The sequence below is a fragment of the Schistocerca cancellata genome, chromosome 11 (genome assembly GCF_023864275.1).
Source record: "Schistocerca cancellata isolate TAMUIC-IGC-003103 chromosome 11, iqSchCanc2.1, whole genome shotgun sequence".
Taxonomy (NCBI): domain Eukaryota; kingdom Metazoa; phylum Arthropoda; class Insecta; order Orthoptera; family Acrididae; genus Schistocerca; species Schistocerca cancellata.
In genome coordinates this window covers 57852223-57871772 of record NC_064636.1, presented here as the reverse complement: position 1 = coordinate 57871772, position 19550 = coordinate 57852223, and the positions used below count along the sequence as shown (strand labels likewise).

General features: G+C 38.8%; 1 non-coding gene across 1 annotated transcript; it reads right to left on the bottom strand.

The window, feature by feature from the left end:
* Positions 1-15800: 15800 nt before the first annotated feature.
* Trnas-cga (transfer RNA serine (anticodon CGA)) lies at positions 15801-15875 on the bottom strand. Its single transcript has one exon. It is a non-coding gene; the product is annotated as a tRNA-Ser (tRNA).
* Between the last annotated feature and the right edge of the window lie 3675 nt (positions 15876-19550).

Sequence of the window (19550 nt, the reverse complement as noted above, 5' to 3'; positions counted from 1 at the left end):
CAGCAGTCAGACTATCAATCATCTATGCAGCAGTGTGTCTATCCCTAACCAAAAAGACGCCAATAGTGTGACCTCGAATTACAAAAAAGGAAATTCCTGTAAAAGGTAGGGGAAGCAAAATCTGAAATGCTGTAACTTCATTTTAAAATCGCCCTTTACAAAGGGAAACCCGGGAGAACTGCTCCAATTTAATCCTCAAGCCACTGAAAAGATGACTGAAATAAGTATTTGTGTCAGTCGTGTTGAGAAATAGCTGAAATTGTTAAAACTGAACACAGCTCCAGGGTCCGATGGATTCCCTGTCATTTTCTATGTAGTGTTTGTGGCTGGGTTATTCTCTCTTTAACTATTATCTATCATAGATCCCTGAAACAAAAAAACTATGCCCAGTTCTTGGAATAAAGCTGAGATCACACCTGTCTATAAGAAGGGTAGTAGAGATGATTTACAAAACTACTGTCCAATATCTTTTATAGTGATTTGTTGTAGAATCTTAGAACATATTCTGAGCTCAAACATAATGAGGTATCTTGAACAGAATGACCTCCTCCATGTCAACCAGCATGTATTTTGAAAAGATCAGTCATATGAAACCCAACTTACACTTTTCTCACACGACCAACTATATCCTCACCCACAATTAATTCTCCTTTGAAGGCATTACCTACAAACAAATCCATGGTACGGCTATGGGCACCCACATGGCACCATCCTATGCTAACCTATTCATGGGCCATCTAGAGGAATCCTTCCTAAAAACCCAGAATCCTAAACCCCTCACCTGGTTCAGATTCACTCACTGATGACATCTTTGCTATCTGGATTGAAGGTGAAGACACCTTATTCACATTCCTCCATAACCTCAACAACTTCTCCCCCATTTGCTTCACCTCGTCCTACTCAACCCAACAAGGCACCTTCCTAGATGTTGACCTCCACCTCAGAGATGGCTACATCAGTACCTCCGTCCATATCAAACCTACTAACCACCAGCAGTACCTCCACTTCAACAGCTGCCACCCATTACATACCAAAAAGTCCCTTCCATACAGCCTAGCCACCTGTGGCTGTCGCATCTGTAGTGATGAGCAGTCCCTCTCAAAATATACCAAGGGTCTCACTGAGGCCTTTACATACTGTAATTACCACCTCATACTTGTACAAAAACAGATCCTTCATGCCTTATTGTTCCAGTCTCCTCACCTTCTGAAGTCCCACCATCCAGCTGCAGAGAAGCATTCCCCCCGTGACTCAGTACCGCACAGGACTCGAGCAACTGAATAACACATTCTCCACCATGGTTTCGACTACCTCTTGTCATCCCCTGAGATGAGAAATCCTTCACATCCCTGCCACAGTGGTACTCTGCCACCCACCAAACCTACACAATATCCTCGTCCACCACTACACAACGCCTTGCCTCTTGGCTCATATCCCTGTAATACACCTAGATGCAAGACTTGTCCCATACATCCTCTCACCACCACCTACTCCAATCTGGTCACAAACATTACCCATCCCATCAAAGGCAGGGCTACCTGTGAAACCAGTCATGTGATGCACAAGCTAAGCTGCAACCACTCTGCTGCATTCTACATGGGCATGACAACCAACAACCTGTCTGTCCACACGAATGGCCACCAACAAACTGTGGCCAAGAAACAGCTGGACCACCCAGTTGCTGAGCACGCTGCCCAACACAATGTCCTTCATTTCACAGCCTGTGCCACCTAGATCCTTCCCATCAACACCAGCTTTTCTGAATTGTGAAGGTGGGAACCCCCCAGCAATATATCCTATGTTCCTGTAACCCTCCTGGCCTCAACCTTCATTAGTCATTGTCCTTACCCATCTAGCCATTTCCTTGTCTGCATTCCAGTATTACACAGCCTTCCCTTCCACCAGCCCAAACTTTTTGCTTCTCTCTTTATCTGCTACCGCCCCCTCTCTCCCACCCCCTCTGTCTAACCACTCGACTGCACCTAGCTGGCCTACCCTCTCTTCAACTTGTCCCTGCACACTCTCACTAGTAGCATTTTATCGTCCCCCACCACTACCCTGCTATCCCTACCCCAGCCTCTTCCTTACCCCCATATAGTTGCATCTCCTATCATGCACTTCTGCTCACAGTCAGCCTTCGGCTGCCACACACTCTGGTCGTGTGTGTGTGGGGAGGGGGGGGGGGGGGGCTGCAGGTGTGCATGTGCATGTAGTTGTCTATTTTCAACAAAGGCCTTGTTGCGCAAAGCTCAGTTTCCATCAGTCTTTTTGTTGTGCCTATCTCTTACTCAGTATCTCCGCTATATGGTGAGTAGCACACATCCTTTTCATAATACTGTTACATTCCCTCCTGGATTTTCCATTGTTTGAAAAATAAACGTCAGTAAGGTAAAGGAAGAGTCCAGGTTCAGAAAAGAAGTTAGACTAGGAAGTCCCCTATACCCATATTTATTTAATATGTTCACTGAGTCAGCTATTCAGATCCTGAGGGAGAAGATAAAGAAAATAAAATTCAGTGGTTAGAGGATGCAATGTGTTATTGTTGTTGCTGTTGTGGTCTTCAGTCCTGCGACTGGTTTGGTGCAGCTCTCCATGTTACTCTGTCCTGTGCAAACTTCTTCATCTCCCAGTACTTACTGCAACCTACATCCTTCTGAATCTGCTTAGTGTATTCATCTCTTGGTCTCCCTCTACGATTTTTACCCTCCACGCTGCCCTCCAATACTGAATTGGTGATCCCTTGATGCCTCAGAACATGTCTAAACTATTTATCATCCATGTTTCACTTCCATACATGGCTACACTCCATACAAATACTTTCAGGAACGACTTCTTGACACTTAAATCTATACTCGATGTTAACAAATTTCTCTTCTTCAGAAATGCTTTCCTTGCCATTGCCAGTCTACATTTTATATCCTCTCTACTTCGACCACCATCAGTTATTTTGCCTCCCAAATAGCAATACTCATTTACTAGTTTAAGCTTCTCATTTCCTAATCTAATTCCCGCAGCATCACCCGATTTAATTCGACTACATTCCATTATTCTCGTTTTGCTTTTGTTGATGTTCATGTTATATCCTCCTTTCAAGACCATGCCCATTCCGTTTAACTGCTCTTCCGGGTCCTTTGCTGTCTCTGACACAATTACAATGTCATCGACGAACCTCAAAGTTTTTATTTCTTCTCCATGGATTTTAATGCCTACTCTGAACTTTTCTTTTGTTTCCTTTACTGCTTGCTCAATATACAGATTGAATAACATCAGGGAGAGGCTACAACCCTGTCTCACTCCCTTCCCAACCGCTGCTTCCCTTTCCTGCCCCTCGACTCTTATAACTGCCATCTGGTTTCTGTACAAATTGTAAATAGCCTTTCGCTCCCTGTATTTTACCCTGCCACCTTTAGGATTTGAAAGAGAGTATTCCAGTCAACATTGTCAAAAGCTTTCTCTAAGTCTACAAATGCTAGAAACAGGATGCAATGTAGCACATTAAAATGAACACATGGAAAATGAAAGCAATGGTAGTACAGAAAAATACAGAAGAAATTAAAACCAACATAAGAATTGATGACGTCATAACTGATCAGATGAAACAATTTTGTTATCTCGGTAGTGTAATCCCACAGGACTGTACATGCTTAATGAAAGTGATGAGAAGGACTGCAGGCATTTATGACTAGGGTAGATGCTTTAACCAGCAAACATATGATTACAGATGTCAGAAAATCATTTGTATGGAGTAAACTGCCCTATGGGAGTAAAACTTTAATCTGGATACATTGGATAGGAATCAACTTGAAGCTGCAGAAATGTGAACACAGTGGAAAATGACAGGAAACGAAAAGCAACCTGGAAGTCTTAAGGGTAGTCAACAAATATTAACAAAAAATTAAAATAGAAAACTAAAATTTATTAGGCATGTCATCAGACACAACACTTTCACCGTTCACATTCTTGAAGGGAAAGTGGTGGAAAAGAAAGGGAAAGAACAATATAGGAAGAGGTATTCGGAAGACATCAAGAAGAGGATACCATCTGGAATATTTTTTGACATTAGTACAGCCTTTGATGTTACTGATCATGAAATTCTCTTGCATAAGTTAAATAATTATGGAATTCGAGGCCAGTCCGAAAGGTAAATCCAGTCAGACCTCAATAATCGTCAACACAGTACAGAAATAGAACTCAAACACAAGTGAAACACAATAAGTTCTAGTTTTTGCAGTAATGAGGAAAAAAAATTATCAAGTATGGAGTCCCATTAGTGTCAGTGCTGTGATCTGTCCTATTTTTGCTGTATGTAAATGACTTCGGTGATAAAATAAATGATGGAATCACAGTACTTTTTGCAGATGACACAAACATTCTAATTAAATCGCACAGTGACAACTATCTGCAGAGAACTGCAGCATCAGTCATGCGTAGTTTCACACAGTGGTTCAACACCAACAGCCTCATCATAAAATCGGATAAAACTGGGGCAATTAACTTTCACACCATATAAAAACTTCCATCCTGCAAACCCTGTTTTCAAAACTAAAGGAAAAAATGTCTGAAATGTCAGTGATACAAATGATATACATGTATATGAAACTGGGCAGAAGCTGAACCTCCACATAAACACAGTAAGCATAAACTTACACAAATGAGGAGTGTATCGTACTGGAGTTATGTTATTTAACTATATGCTGCCCCACTTAAAACACCTATCAACATTAAAAATATTTAAGGTAAAGTAGAAACAATTCTTGCTTGACCACTACTTCTACTCTGTCTCAGAATTTCTGGACCATCATAATACGCAATTTACTTTGAGTTTATCATGTAATCTCTCTTGCTAACCTCTGCTATTAAATGTATAAGCAATGTAGTATGTCAATTTATATTATTATCACACTGAGTGTGTTGACCATCTAGTTACAGCAACTGCTCTAATAATTAATTAATTATGTTTACCCTTGTCCTACATCATATGTAAAAACAATGTCCTAAAAATGATTCTTGGACTAAATAAATAAAAAAATAAAACAAATACATGTACAATTACGTGGAACTGAAATGAACAGCCAATGACAGGAGTGAGTGGATTCATTGACACAGCATTAGCCATTAGAATACATACGTATATATGTAACTTTAACGGTGCACTTGCCTCGAGACAGTTGTTCCTTTGATAAGGTCATCCATTAGAAGAGTTCCTTACAGTTGCCAGTAAATCTCAATCCCTGCTTCAACTGCATCCAGGCATCACTGAACAGGGAATCAGATATTCCTCCTTCCTGAATATGAGATACTACTCCCAGTTTGCAGCAAATATTACACACTGCAGAAACAACATTCTTGGAAGTGTTCGACCAAATTTATCAGTCATCTGTGGGCGAAATATCTAATTAGTCATCTTATGCATACAGTGGGAAAAGGAAAGGATGTCATGGCAGCTAGCAAATAACAACCATGCACAAACATAATAAAAATCCTAGAGAAAAAGAGTAAAATTATCTCACTTGATATTCACTCTCTTGTTTCATGTTTCAAACAATAACACACAGTTAAATTTATTTTTTTGACAATAGGGCTTTTTATACATCTACATGAAATGTATTCACAGTTCTGAATACTGAGAATCATCGGCAGTATAATGGAATGATGACAACGAAAATTTTTGTGGGACTGGGACTCGAACCTGCATTTCCTGCTTATTGAGGATCATTGCTTTAACATTAGGCTACCCAAGCATGTGTCCACTTATCGTAACTCTGAACAACACAGACAATGAAATATTGTAATTTTTATATATATATATATATATATATATATATATATATATATATATATATATATATATATATATATATATATATATATATATATATCCGGTGGTCCAAAAGTTACAGAAAAGGAAAGACAGTTGAAAATTTATCATCATTACCAATAGCAGGGTTCACAGTTCACAACTGATCTTCTGACTGCCAAAAGGTTATACAATTTAGCATAATTAAATTTTGGGTAATGTTCCACATACGCTAAATGTGTGAAAATTTCTGTACTCTAATCGTCTACAAATGAGCAAGTGTGTGTTAATGCAATTGTAATATCTAATTAAAAATAAGAGAGGAGGACAAAAATGTGCTAGTTGTCAGAAAACATGAATAATTTATTTATAAGTTCCTATATTAGTCTTTTTATTTGGGGTACTCTTTGAGTGATGTGGCACACAGTGTGTTAGTCAGCAGATATTCCGAGATCATAGCAGTTGCTGCATGGTGCGCCTAGGAGAATGTCAGAGCATTCCATCCCCATACTTCCATGGACATAAAAAAATAATTAATAAATATGCGAATGTTGAATGTATGAATTGAAAGCTATTAACAGTACCACCAACATCAATACTCTACAAGCCACTGTGAAGTGCATGGCAGAGTGTCTGTCCCATTGTACCAGTTATTAGGGTTTCTTCCCCTTTGATTCTTAGAGTTGTTTGGTGGGTCCATTTGGGGGAGGGGACCAATCAGCGAAGACATTGGTCCCGTTGAATTAGGGAAGGATGAGGTAGGAAGTTGAACATGCTCTTACAAAGGAACCATCACAGCATTTGCATGAAGCGGTTTAGGGAAATCACAGAAAACCTAAATCAGGATGGCCGGACGAGGATTTGAACCGTCGTCCTCCCAAATGCGAGTTCAGTGTGTTAACCACTGTGCCCCCTCACTCGGTCCTTCTTAGAGTAATCATTTAAAGCCAATTCTTGAAACTTTTGTTAGTAGGCTTTTTCAGTCTGCCAGTTCAATTTCTTCAGCATGTCTGTGACACTCTCCCACAGGTCAAACAAACCTCTGATCTGCTGGTAGAGCATTTGCCCGCAAAAGGTAAAAGTCCCGAGTTTGAGTCTCGGTCGGGCGCACAGTTTTAATCTGCCAGGAAGTTTCATATCAGTGCACACTCCGCTGCAGAGTGAAAATCTCATTCTGGAAACCTTTGATCATTCATGCTGACCTTCTCTGTATAAGTTCAACATCCCCTTAGTCCTATTTGGTGTGGGTCCCACACACTTGGGCAATATTCTGGAATGAGTCACATGAGTGATTTGTAAGCAACCTCCTTTGTAGACTGATTGCACTTCCCCAGTATTCTACCAATAAACCGAAGTCCACCACCTGTTTTACCCACAACTGAGCTTATGTGATCATTCCATTTCTTTTACTGAGAAAATTCCGGTCCTATGTACAATTGTTGAGGTGTAAAGGCTTCTATCCAGTCACTAGCTGACCAGTCTGGTGTGGCAGTTGAAGATAGCAAAACAAAAGCTGGAAGTTTTAAATTTCACGTTCAAGAAATCATTCACACAGGAAAATTGTTTGAATGTACAGTCATTTGACCATCAAACAGACAAGCATCTCAGGCATGGAAAAACAACTGGAGGAGTTGAAAACAACTCAAGTCACCAGAACTGGATGAAATCCCAAAGCGACTGGAAGAAAGCGCAGGTGACTCCTGTGCATAAGTGCAAAAGAACAGACACACAAAATTATAGACCAATGTGCCTAACATTGGTTTCCTGCAGAATCCTTCAACTTATTCTCATTTCAAATATAATAAATTTTTCTTGAGACGAAGAAGCTTATGTTTGTGAATCAGCATGGTTTCAGAAAGCATTCTCATGCTAAATTCAGGTTGCCCTCTTCTCACAAGATATACTGTGAACTATGGATGAAGGGCACAGAAAGATTCCATATTTCTAGATTTCCAGAAAAGTGTTCGGCACTGTGCCCCACTGCAGACTCTTAAAAGAAAATACAAGCATATGGAATAGGTTCACAAGTATGTGAGTGGCTCAAAGACTTCTAGTTATAGAACTCAGTATGTTGTTCTTAACAGCAAGTGTTCATCAGTGACAAAGGAATCTTCAGGAGTGCCCCAGGGAAGTGTGATAGGATCATTCTTATTCTTTATATTCATAAATGACTTGGCATACAGACTAAGCGGCAATCTGTGGTTGCTTGCTGACGATGCTATGGTGTATGGTAAGGCAAAAAAATTGAGTGACTGTAGGGGGATACAAGATAACTTAGACAAAATCTCTAGTCGGTGTGATGTAAGGCAGCTGGCTCTAACTGTGGAAAAATGTAAGTTAATGTGGATGAGTAGGAAAAACTAACCTGTAATGTTCGCATACCGCATTAGCAGTGTCCTGCAGTGCAGCGGATAGGCACTTGGCGCAGGGAGTTGCAATTGACCCCTAAAATAGACAAATGTAATGTATTGCGAACACATAGAAAGAAGGATCCTTTATTGTATGATTATATGATAGCGGAACAAACACTAGTAGCAGTTACTTCCGTAAAATATCTGGGAGTATGTATGCGGAACAATTTGAAGTGGAATGATCATATAAAATTAATTGTTGGTAAGGCGGGTGCCAGGTTGAGATTCATTGGGAGAGTCCTTAGAAAATGCAGTCCATCAACAAAGGAGGTGGCTTACAAAATACTCGTTCGACCTATACTTGAGTATTGCTCATCAGCTTGGGTTGACAGAGGATATAGAGAAGATCCAATGAAGAGTGGCGCGTTTCGTCACAGGGTTATTTGGTAAGCGTGATAGCATTACGGAGATGTTTACCAAACTCAAGTGGCAGACTCTGCAAGAGAGGCGCTCTGCATTGTGGTGTAGCTTGCTGCCCAGGTTTTGAGAGGGTGCGTTTCTGGATGAGGTATCTAATATATCGCTTCCCCCTACTTATACCTCCCGAGATCACGAATGTAAAATTAGAGAGATTCGAGCGCGCACGGGGGCTTTCCGGCAGTCGTTCTTCCCGCGAACCATACGCGACTTGAACAGGAAAGGGAGGTAATGACAGTGGCACGTAAAGTGCCCTCTGCCACACACCATTTGGTGGCTTGCAGAATATAAATGTAGATGTAGAACACAATCACATTGTTTAAATACCTGGGGGTAGCATTGCAAAACGGTATGAAATGGAACAAGAATGCTAGGATTGTGGTAGGAAAGGCGAATTATCGACTGCAGTTTATTGGTTGGATTCTATGAAAGTGCAGTTTGTCTGAAAAAGGAGACCACATTAGGATGCAAGTGTGCTGCTGGGGGGACTGTGGTCTGTACCAGGTCTGATTAAAGGAAGAAATCAAAGCAATTCAAAGGCGGGTTGCTATATTTGTTACTGGGAGGTTCGAACAATACGCTTAAGTGTTGCGGAGATGCTTTGGGAACTCAAATGTGAATCCCTGGAGGAAAGGTGACATTCTTTTTGTGGAACATTGCTGAGAAAATTTAGAGAACCGGCATTTGAGGCCGACTGCAGGACAATTCTGTTGCCTCCGACGTATACTGCGCATAAGGACCACAAAGATATGACAAATTAGGGCTTGTACAGAATCACACACACAGTCGTTCTATTTGCAACTGGAACAGGAAAGGAAATGGCTAGTAGTGGTGCAGGGGACCCTCAGCCATACACCATAAGGTGAATTGTAGAGTATCGATGAAGATAGTGTTACACCCAGGTATTTGTACGAGTTGGCTGATTCCAACAGACTCATTGATATTATAGCCATATGATGCCATGGGTTTTTATTATTTTTTTTTTATGAAGTGCAAAATTTTACTTTTCTGAGCATTTATATCACATTAATACCACACAGGGAACAGTTGAAATTGTACTCCTGAAAAATCTCCAGACTTGTAAGTAATATGAGGTTGTGTGGAATTAAAAAAAAATAAAATAAAAAAAATGCAGAAATCTGATTATTTAAAGAAGAAAAAAATTAAATTATTTATTTAAGGAAGAATCTGAATGAAGAAAGTAGAGCTGATGCAGTCAGAAAAACTGAGCACTAGTAGTTCGCCTCAAATAGTCCATAGACAGCCTACTGTTTGAAGAACCCACAAAGTGGAAGCGCATTATGTTAATTCCATATCTCTTTGTTCGCTTTATGTCCCCAAAGCAAAGTCATGTCTTTCACCATCATTCATATTGTGAGAGACTGTGGAGAGGTATCAGATTTTGCTGTGTCATAAAAAACTTAGTTGTGAGTCCTGTTACCAATTCAACTGTTTTAATCTGCCAGGAAGTCCCATATCAGCACACACTCCACTGCAGAGCAAAAAAATTCATTCTGGAAACATTGTCCAGGCTATGGCTAAACCATTCACCACAATATCCTTTCTTCCAAGAGTGCTTGTCCTGCAATGTCCACAGAAGAACTTCTATGAAGTTTGGAAGTTAGGAGGTGAGGCACCGATGGAAGAAGAGCTATGGGGACAGGGCGTACGTCTCGTTTGGGTAGTTCAGTTGGCACAGCTCTTACCCAAGAAAGAAAAAAGTCCTGGTTTCGAGTCCTGATTCGGCACACAGCTTTGATCTAGAAGGAAGTTTCATATCAGCGTACACACTGCTGCAGAGTGAAAAACTTATTCTGGAACAACTGTATTTTAGTTTAATCCCTAAGAGCATTTCACAGTTATATTAATACTCCTGCTGAAAACATCTATTTTCCCATATTGCTCTGGTAGTTTCAGGCTTTTAATACACACCCTGACAAAAAAGTGAAGAGCCCAAAAGACATGGTCGGATGTCAATGTAACTTTGTATATGTGCACACCACTGGATGCCATATAAATGACAAGGGTTGCAATTCTCTGTGACACATAGAATACCCACCAGAGGGCATTAATGTTGTTTGTGTTTAGTGTTGTTACGAGGTCCGATAGGATATATATGGGGCATGAACAGGGTCAGATGTTACGAAATCACTGTGAAGGCAATGGAGATGACATGTATTCATGTGAGCCAGTATAATCAGCTAACTGGAAGGGGCCTCATTGCGACTCTCCAAAAAACAAAGCAACAAAAACCCCATTAATTTTATTCTCCCAAGTGATAGCCCACGCTTTGAGTAATATTTTGGAGGAGGGGTGGGGGATTTAGGGAACATTCCTTACATTGTATACAATATTCAATGTAGCGGTAAAGGATTTTTTTTTTTTTTTTTTTTTGCAACATCAAATACAAAATGAAAGTGTAGGCTACATTTCTTTCCAGTCTCAGTGGTTTCATTAAAAGGTATGGCAAATTATTTTCTACAATACACTATAGAGTTCATAACCTCCAAATTCCACACTGCCTGGATGATAAACAAAAAAATGGTAATTTATTTTCAAAAAGTTAGCAAGTGTTATTTTGTACCATCACAATATTGAAAATGACAAAACTTCCAAACTTTGAAATGCCATTAGAAAGAGATAAAATGCTAAAATTTGGTATAGTTATTTATGTTCATGACAGGAGAAATAAGCTGTTTCATCCAAATCTCAGGCGGTGGATGAGGTGACCTGGATGACTTGAAATATTCTGTGTATGTGTAAATTTGAACTACCCATTTTCATTTTATCATAAATTCTGTATCATTGTGAGATGATCCTTAGACTAATGAGTAAACAAAAACTTTACAACAAAAATATAAATGATGTTCATTAAAGTCATTCTGATGCAGTTGCTTCTATTTCAGGTGGTGTTTATTACGTAATATCCTATCAGGCTTATACTATAAGTTTAATACCTCAGCTTAGTTTTAGAACTAAAGTGCTATTTCACTGTTTGCTACTAAACTTTCTTAGTTCTTTTATGTGGTTTAATGTTCTTAATTTTGTATCTCAAGAACACGTTGTTGAAAATACAATGCTGTTTGTAAACACAAATTTGAGAAAAACCTCGTTTCAGGAAGGGGGGAGGGGGGAAACTGTGGTTTTGAGGGTTTCGAAAATGTACTTTCATTTTAATACGATGGTGCATGTTACAGCATTACTACTACATATCAAATTAAGGCGTATACCACAGCATTCACTGTGTCACCAGTTTTAGCTGGCTAGCATCAATCATTTCCAAGTTATGGGCATTTTTGTTTTGTGACATTCTTCAAACAGTGATCAACTTCCATTTTTTAAAAATGTCTTATACATCAGAAGGGGCTGAAATAATGGACTTTTCGTTTGACCCATGAGTACGTTCAATAAAGGAAATAACAATAAATATCTTAACTAAGCTGTCCAAACATTTGGCTGCTTTGACACATGCCCACCCTACACATAGTGCCCGTAACATGAATAAAGGGGGGGGGGGGCGGGAAAAAGAGGTAAAGAGGAGGGAAATATGAAACGCTCGCTACAGTGTGACAATCCTGAAATAAGGGTAACTTGATTTAACACCTCTTATTAACTATTCCAATATTACAGAAAACTTAAACACACACACACAAAGGTCTTTTAGTGTCATACTATCCTCACTTAAACTCAATTCTTAGCTAGTCACAAAATGTGGGTTATAATTTACATGCTGGAAAGAGTTATAAGAAATACATTGACAAGTAGTGGTTCGGTTCATTGTAAAGAACTGTTTAAAAAACTGGATACCATTACTGCACCGAGTGAGTATGTCTACCAGTCCGTTGTGCATAACAGTGAAAATATCACTACAGCTTTTTTACTAATTTTTCTATACATAATCATGAAACAAGAACTAGTATGAACTTACTTTTACTAAGATAAAACAAACAAAACTGAAAACAGCATTTTCTATCAGGTAATAAAAAAAATTATAAGTAAAGCACACTACACAATCAAGTATTCCTCACAGAAGTCAGAGTGGTGATTAATAATGGAAGGCGATAATAACAGCACCCTGTCACATTACAATCCTGCAACACCTTTGCAAGATCATGTCAATAACTACAGTGTTCAACAGTAATGCCTTATTCTCCTGGGTTCAAAACCTCTCTTATGATGGTCAGGTGCTGACAGCTTTTCAGTTGAACCAAAGGAAGGACATGCGAGTTTTCTAAACATATTGGATTTACAGCGGGGGATATAACATCAAGTTCGTGGTTCCAGACACACTGACAGCAGTGTCTGATGTGTGCAGTGTTGAAGAGTAAAACTGTGTTTATATCAATGAACATTATACATAGGGACCAAACAAATGACGTGGTGTTGTTACGCCGCAGAAATATTTGGGAGGATGAACTGACCGTTCGGATATGGGTTTTCTGTGGTTTTCCTAAGTCACTTCGGGTAGATGCGAGAAGGTTCCTTCACCGTTACCACGTCCGACCACCTGTGCTATCCTTTTAAAGCAGAATTATATGTTCTAAGATTATGCATTATGTATCTGTTTTGCACTTATTATTTTCACTGATTTCTGATGAGAAATCCTACATTATTGTGAGATGACCCTTGAATGAATGAACCAGCAAATTAATTAACTTGGTTCTTTCTTAACCTATACACTGTCTGCCGATGAAACATTTCCGTTCTTGCATCGAAGGAAAGGATTTGATATGGTGCCAGTCATAAGCAAACTATAACTGTATATACATTAACTTAACTTTCAGGTTTTCGTAATTGCCGAAATCAGAAAAAATCGCCAGCAGATCGTTTCCGAGTTGCAGATATGAAGGCGGGGACTTGACGATGCCCGATTCAGAGTAAAAGGAAGATAACAGTACATTATTACACTGTGCGAAAATATTATTGTTAAAAACAACTATCCCCAGGAACTTAACAGCAACGATATCAAACATTAACATACACTACACAGTATAATATAAATAGAATGACGTTCCCACAGATGTTATTTAGGCTCAGCGCAATTTCATGAATATTGCAAATCACGCTGGAAACAAATGAATTCCGCACCCAGCAAATTCGAACAGCCATGAACAGAAGCACCATGGACATAAATAACATAGATTGCGCACGCTTCTATCTCACGTGCCTTTATTTGCATATCCCACACTCATGGTCTACAGGTCTAACATAAAAGTCGCGATACGAACTGCTGTAACAGTTGTTACCGTTTGACAGGTGGAGCGACACTAGTGCTCCAATAGGCGACTAAGGAGAACGTCAGACGTGTCTAGCCGTCTAAGAAGCATAATGTTTGTGTTGCGTCCCTTTCCTACGTGACGTACGAAATATTTGAATTTTTTTTTGCCTCCAAGAACTTGTGTAATAACAGAAGACATAGATGTTTCTAAAAGTGATTCTAAAACAAGCGTAAGCAGGGATAAAAATCATGAATCCAGAGGCAAGCTACAACATATTCGAGAAGAAACAGTTGTGTCGTTGGATACAACTACAGGTTACCACGTTGATATCAAAAGGATGTACTCACAAATTCACTCGTATGAAGCACAGATATGTACCTCTATGAGTAAAAGGGATCGACGCCTCACTTGTCGTTCCGTAGGCCTACTGTGATTTTATCACTGTAACCTGTTGCCACATTATATTATTCTAAGTGCGACAAGAAACTGCCAAATGTTGTTGTTGTGGTCTTCAGTCCTGAGACTGGTTTGATGCAGCTCTCCATGCTACCCTTTCTGTGCAAGCTTCTTCATCTCCCAGTACTTACTGCAACCCACACCCTTCTGAATCTGCTTAGTGTATTCATCTCTTGGTCTCCCTCTACGATTTTTATCCTCCACGCTGCCCTCCAATACTAAATTGGTGATCCCTCCATGTCTCAGAACATGTCCTACCAAACGATCCCTTCTTCTAGTCAAGTTGTGCCACAAGCTCCTCTTCTCCCCAATTCTATTCAATACCTCCTCATTAGTTACGTGATCTACCCATCTAATCTTCAGCATTCTTCTGTAGCACCACATTTTGAAAGCTTCTATTCTCTTCTTGTCCAAACTATTTATCGTCCATGTTTCACTTCCATACATGGCTACACTCCCTACAAATACTTTCAGAAACGACACTCAAATCTATACTTGAGGTTAAAAAATTTCTCTTCTTGAGAAACGCTTTCCTTGCCATTGCCAGTCTACATTTTATATCCTCTCTACTTCGACCATCGTTAGTTATTTTGCTCCCCAAATAGCAAAACTCCTTTACTACTTTAAGTGTCTCATTTCCTAATCTAATTCCCTCAGCATCACCCAACTTAATTCGACTACATTCCATTATCCTCGTTTTGCTTTTGTTGATGTTAATCTTATATCCTCCTTTCAAGACACTGTCAATTCCGTTCAACTGCTCTTCCAAGTCCTTTGCTGTCTCTGATAGAATTACAATGTCATCGGCGAACCTCAAAGTTTTTATTCCTTCTCCATGGATTTTAATACCTACTCCGAATTTTTCTTTTGTTTCCTTTACTGTTTGCTCAATATACAGATTGAATAACATCGGGGAGAGGCTACAACCCTGTCTCACTCCCTTCCCAACCACTGCTTCCCTTTCATGCTCCTCGACTCTTATAACTGCCATCTGGTTTCTGTACAAATTGTAAATAGCCTTTCGCTCCCTGTATTTTACCCCTGCCACCTTTAGAATTTGAAAGAGAGTATTCCAGTCAACATTGTCAAAAGCTTTCTCTAAGTCTACAAATGCCAGAAATGTAGGTTTGCCTTTCCTTAATCTTTCTTCTAAGATAAGTCGTAAGGTCAGTATTGCCTCACGTGTTCCAATATTTCTACGGAATCCAAACTGAACTTCCCCAAGGTCGGCTTCTACTAGTTTTTCCATTCGTCTGTAAAGAATTCGCATTAGTAATTTGCAGCTGTGACTTATTAAACTGATATCTGCCAAATAGTGGGAGATACATGCTGTGCGTGTAAACCCTAAGTGCTCAAAGACAGTAACAATGTCAGAATTGCTGCCATATGTTGAATTTCCCATTAGAGACATTTCACCCAATGACATTTTCACTAGAATGAGATTTTCACTTTGCAGTAGAGTGTGCGCTGATATGAAACTTCCTGGCAGATTAAAACTGTGTGCCAGGCCGAGACTCGAACTCAGGACCTTTGGCTTTCGAGGGCAAGTGCTCTACCAACTGAGCTACCCAAGCACGACTCACGCCTCATCCTCACAGCTTTACTTCTGCCAGTATCTCGTCTCCTACCTTCCAAACTTTACAGAAGCTCTCCTGCGAACCATATTCACTAGTTTATCTGTACCTTCTGCTTCAATATGTGATATATAATGTCACTTATCCCACATTTTATTTGTATGCCTTCCACATCACTCTAATGTATGCACTGATGGAAGCATAAACATTCTGACAAAACCAGTATGCCTGAGTGCTGTAATAAATTTAGAACAAACAGCTTATTTTAGTCGTTCCATATTTCTGCACGTTCCTCCTTCAATGGCATGCTAATCTGGCTTAACAGCAAGTCAATGGCATCCTATAATCTTCAATTTTTTTTTTGTCCTTCACTTGATCCTTCTCACACAGTTTCTGTTGCTGTCTGTACTTGAATTGATACTAATTTTCCTTGTCCCATAATAGTTTGCAAGAAGTCTAGCGATCTGCACATTGACACTACACACTTTTGCAAGACACGAATAACTGCACTTAATCTAGCCACTACATCGTCAAACTAGGTGTGTGTTGTCGAGTCAGATGAATCTCGCACTGGAGATTTGAACTGGCTGCCTCTGGGCCACGGTAGTGTTTTACAGCTTTAGACGGATTGCCGAATCTTTTCACAGTTTGCGCCTCCTCGTCAGCTGAGGACGTAACATTATCAGCAGCTCTGGACCTGGAACAAATCCCGCTCACTTAACCATATGCTAAGCCCTGCCCACGGTCTCCCACATGTTCAGGCACCAAACTTCTTAGTGTCACAGGTATGCCAGTCATGAAAAGTAGGGAAAAATCAGTAATCAGTACTAATTTCTATTTTTCTGGTACCACTGTCAAATAAAAAAATATATATTGAATATATGAAGTGAAAACAAAAATAAAATTGTTTCATGAACCTTCTTCTGCAGTATCTTAAAAATCTGGCAGTTGTTAATCACAGTGAGCGCCAGTTTCCATCAACTCACTTAGTATAAGAAAGTCTGTTGAAAATATCTTAGGATGCAGTCTATTATCTTGAGCGCCTAAAGTCAACTTGTGTGTAAACAAGCCAAAATCATTTTCTTGATTTGTTTGTGATTATCTCATCAAAATTAAAGAATACACATGTGAGATAATGTAGATATACTTAATGAAACCAATCAGATATTTCTGTATATGACATACTTCATTAGTATTTCCATCTGTAATATGGGAATTTTTACTTGTGAACTCTTATGATCGCTTGCATGTTCCAGACATGAGACTGTTTTACTTTAAATTATTCTTTAGTGTTCGAAAGTGTTGTAGCTTCTGGTGTGTGATATGTTATTGTAGTAAAGTCGTTGTAAACGCCTTAGTAAAATGAATTGTTGATTTTCTTAGTTGTAGAGCTGTCTGATGTTTAACATTTGTATATAATTTCGTCAGTGTCATTCCAACCCATCTTATTGTACTTAAATGAGCGTTGTAATTCAGTTTTGTCAGCACTTGGCAACAACAGCCAGGACTAGGTATTTTGTGTATGATAAATTTAACAATACTGCATACCTATGTTTTCATTCTGACAATGCATAAATTCTGTAAATACTAGCAGTTCCAGTTTATCGTAATGTATTCACATAATTTGACAACATCCTGACAAATGATCAGGGTACTGAGCATTATATTCCAATGTTTTGTTTTTTACGTTACACTTTCCAACTTGTTCTACACCTATGAGAATCATCTCATTTTTGGGTCTATGGAACAAAAACTGCATATAAACTAATAATTGGGATGTGGATCTAAGAAACATGCTAGCAGACTGGGACGGCGTGAAACAAATACCATATGGTGTTTTTTTAAGGCCATAACCAGTGTTCTTGATGTATTGCTAAATTCTTTTTCCACCCTGAAGGGGGGATGTAGTGGACAATGTAAACATTTATTTAAAAAATCATTACAGCCATATTTATTAATGTACCAATATAAAATTTTGCATGTGTAAAGCAAAAGAGCTGTGTTAGAACAGAAAAATATAATAAAAAGCCCTTAACTCCAATTACAATCATGTTACCAATCTGAAAATTTTACTCAAGTGTTTTGAGAAGGTTATAAGAACTACAGTTATTAATTTATGGCACAAAAAGTTTTTAATTCTGCACATTCAAAATTAACTTTTTTCTGCATACAGTCATCTAAAAATCAGAATGTAATTGCAGGATCTCGAATTTTTTTTATTTCCAGGGAGTCAGCAACACATTGCGAGCAGTTCCTGAAAATTTAATAGCATTAGTGCATATGCTTTTTGAGAAAAAGCTTCTAATAACATAAAAAGGTGAAACAGAGAAAATGAAGAGCAAAGATTTTCTTCTCATACTTCTACATGTAATAAGATTACCTCAGTTTCAAAATCCTCCATACTGATACTCCTCATCCTCCAGGTTTCTCTTCTGTCCTCTTCGAATATGCCAGGCCTGTATATGCAGGTAAGATACTGACTGATCGGAAACTGTATTTAACAGAACCAGATTTTAACTCAAACCATATAACTGATATATGCTTGCACAAACCTCCCCATTTTTTGTACACACACTAAAGCAAACACGCACTTCAATGCCTGCACAAGAATTCATAAAAGAAACTAGATCAAACATCTCGCTGATTGTACAGTTTTTATACTTGCGCAGATTTTCCTGGGCAAGAACGCCAGCGCAAGGATGCTTGTCAAGCATGCACTTACGTGTGTGGCTATCTTAAGTTTTGTGATTCGGGCCATAAGCCAAGTTTCCATCATTACAAGCTATTCCATGAAGTGAAGCTGACAGCTATAGTCTTTTCTCATTTATAACTGAAACCATTCATTGATTTTAACAATAAATCAATGTGCCTTATTGTTATTACACATATAGTAGCACAGTTAACCTAATGTCTCCGAAATTCCTAATATTAATGAGACAGTTATCGTTTTTACATATGGCCATGTTAAACATACTGGCAATTCTGTTTACAAACAACAGAATTACGGTTCTTCAGTGAATACCTGTTTTTGTTGCACTGGCTATTTTGTTCAGCACTTCCACAGGAGTAAAAGATAAAATGATGATTCCTTAACAAGACATGGGAAATGTTTTGTTATGCTCTTTTAAACGAAATCATTTTATATCTATAATGGCTGTTGTTTACTAAAAGTAAGAATATATGTTTTGCAACTGTTGCATAATGCAGTCAGATATCGAAAAAATGTATATAGTAATATATAAGAAACGTTGATTATAGAGAAGACTCCTGTTAGTTGGACATTGACGTTCTGAGGTCTTAAAATCCTTAGTCTTTCATCAAGCCTTACTTCTAAAACATTCATCCAGACTTTGAACTTATGGAAATAACTCTACAAGAATTGTGGAGTAGTGCACTTTTACTACCGCTGGTTTGTCTAAACTGTAGGTTGCGAAACGATACTTATCTGAGCATATATTGTGTGCTTATTTGCAAAAACATTTTCAGTACAGATTTGGTCATTTTTGGATTATATATGCATTCTGCATCAGAAAATGAATATTTTTCGTCTCATGAAACCAGTTAAGTGCAGTTCTTACTCTAAGAAGTTAATCAGATGTGGCAGATATCTGTTAAGTGCATAGGTGAACATTCCATGCAGTAAAAATCATTTAGGCACCATTAAATGATTTTTCGT